The sequence below is a fragment of the Berghia stephanieae genome, chromosome 1, assembly GCF_034508935.2.
Source record: "Berghia stephanieae isolate SIO BIC M18660-M18661 chromosome 1, UCSD_Bste_1.3, whole genome shotgun sequence".
Classification (NCBI taxonomy): domain Eukaryota; kingdom Metazoa; phylum Mollusca; class Gastropoda; order Nudibranchia; family Aeolidiidae; genus Berghia; species Berghia stephanieae.
Window position 1 is genome coordinate 139,973,418 of NC_088360.1, and position 2,500 is coordinate 139,975,917.

Genomic DNA, 2,500 nt, shown 5'->3' on the forward strand with positions numbered 1-2,500 from the left:
GCTCCAAAATATAAATGTTAATAAATATAGAAACTTTATAAACTTATTAAAGAGACTTAAAACAGTAACCGTGAAAGCGGTTTTATATATATATATAATATATATATATATATATATATATATATATATATATATATATATATTAATAATTATTAATTATGCCTTTTCCTCCACGACATCATAAGATATCGTCGCCGAGGCATTCCACGAAGGAATATAGATAACTCATCAAACAAGATGTCTGATGTCAACAGGAATCACCCATGTTGTCCAAGTGAACAAATTGGGGGGTTAATAATCTAGCTCAAGGAAAAAAACGAAAGTGCCTGAAGCGGGGCTCGAACCCGTGTCCTTCCGGGTCACAGTGCAATGCCTTAACCACTCGGCCCCTTCGCATATATAAATGAAACAAGAGCACACAAAAAATGATATCCAAAGAAAATTCTGCTCACATAAGCAAAACTAGATCAAAAATCAAACCTAAAAAAAAAATTTTAAAAAGAAAAAAAAAGAAAAGAAAAGAAAATCAAAACCGACGACTCCAGGAAAGACAAACAATGAGACACAGACAGATAAAAGCAAACAAACGAACGAACACCAATTCTCACAATAGAAATAGAAAGACGAGCACTTCGCTTCGACAGTCATAACAACATTTAGATGTTACAGTTGCGTGTATACAAACTAACTTGATCCCCCCCAATTCACCTTCAATCAATGCAGGATGCTGACTGACGAACTATGTAAGTTTATTTATTTTAAGTCTCGAGAGGCGTGCATTCCTCGTTAGTAGGTAGTAGGTACTGTTATCATAACACCCCCATTCTACTAACGTTTCCAAACTGATATACTTTGAACCTTGGAATCGGGATTGCTGAAATTGGGGAGAGAGAGAGAGAGAGAGAGAGAGAGAGAGAGAGAGAGAGAGAGACAGAGAGAGAGAGAGAGAGAGAGAGAGAGAGAGAGAGAAAATTGGCTTTGCGATCGATGGCTGGGAGGAGATTTGTCATGTCTCACACAACCTTGGCCCAGACATGTTATATTATTAGTTAAGGAATAAAATTACTATTATTACTCGCTCGACTCAGGTGTAAATGAGTATTTTATAGCGCAATATCCACTAAATGTGCTCAAAGCGATCGATTTACAACGGATCCCTGGCCAACATCATCATGACGAGACATGATGCCTGTTATGTGATATTACATTTTATTTTTAAATGAACGAGACAATGTTGTAAAGGTCTGGTACTGATTATACACCCGATTGAAAAGAGAGATTGTAACTAGTCCTTTTTCCTAGGACTGAACTATGCACCGCTCAAATCGGGACTCGAACCCTTGACTTTCCGGTCCGAAGGCGAGTGACACACCATTGAGGGGTATCTAGTTATTTAAAGTGTAAAAACAAAGAGAGCGGCTTGCTAACGACTTGCTATCTGATCTGTTCTCCATTGCAACAATGCTAAACTATCTAAGCCCATAATTGCATTCGGTTATTTGACCTGAAAATATGTGCCCGTTGATGAGGGTAAAATAAATAGTGGAATTAAAACAAAATATTTATTGGGGAAACGAATTTTTCTGAGGTCTGAGGTCTGGCTTGGGATGCCAGAATTTGCAATGTCTATCATGGGAGATAACTTGGATGTTGTTAAACAATGATGAAGAGGAGTGACAAGAAAAGAAAGGAGAAAGTTAAGAATTGGAGTCAATAGTCTGATGTCAATTCGCACAGCAACGGTCGCCATCGTGGTTCTAAACAAAGAAGATCGGTACTTTTTATTCTTCATGCTGGCTAGAACTTTTCATATGTTTTGTGATCAGAATGTGGAAAAGTCAAGACATGATCAGATTTATAATGTTCCCCCCCCCCCCCTCTGGATACGCTTAAATACTCGTCGGAGAAATATTTCATAAGGGCGTCCGCCATTGTTCCGATAGTTTAGAGCCAGTTACTAAGTTACCATGCGTCATTACGAGGGAAGTGACGTTACGACTGTTGAAGTCTATTTGCAATGTATGTAATGGGAGATAACTTATATGTTGTTAAACAATGAGAAAGAGGAGTAACAAGAAAAGAAAGGAGAAAGTTGAGAATTTGCACAGACGAATCTCGTGCCCAGGTCAATCTAGAAACTTCCATTGCGAGGGTGAGTTTAGACCCAGAAGACAATAGAGAATATAAATTTCGCGGCGGTGATGGGGGTTTGAACCCGCGACCTTACTGAGTTTAGACACCACACCACGTAGGTCAGGTATAATATCAAACAATATCTAAAATAAGGTAAGATGACAACTCGCACCCAACACCACATAATAATGATGATGATGATGATGATGATGATGATGATGATGATGATGATGATGATAATAATAATATAAATAAATAAATAAATAAATAAATAAATAAATAATAATAATAATAATAATAATAATAATAAAATAATAATAATAATAATAATAATGATTAATAATAATAATAATAATGATAATAATAA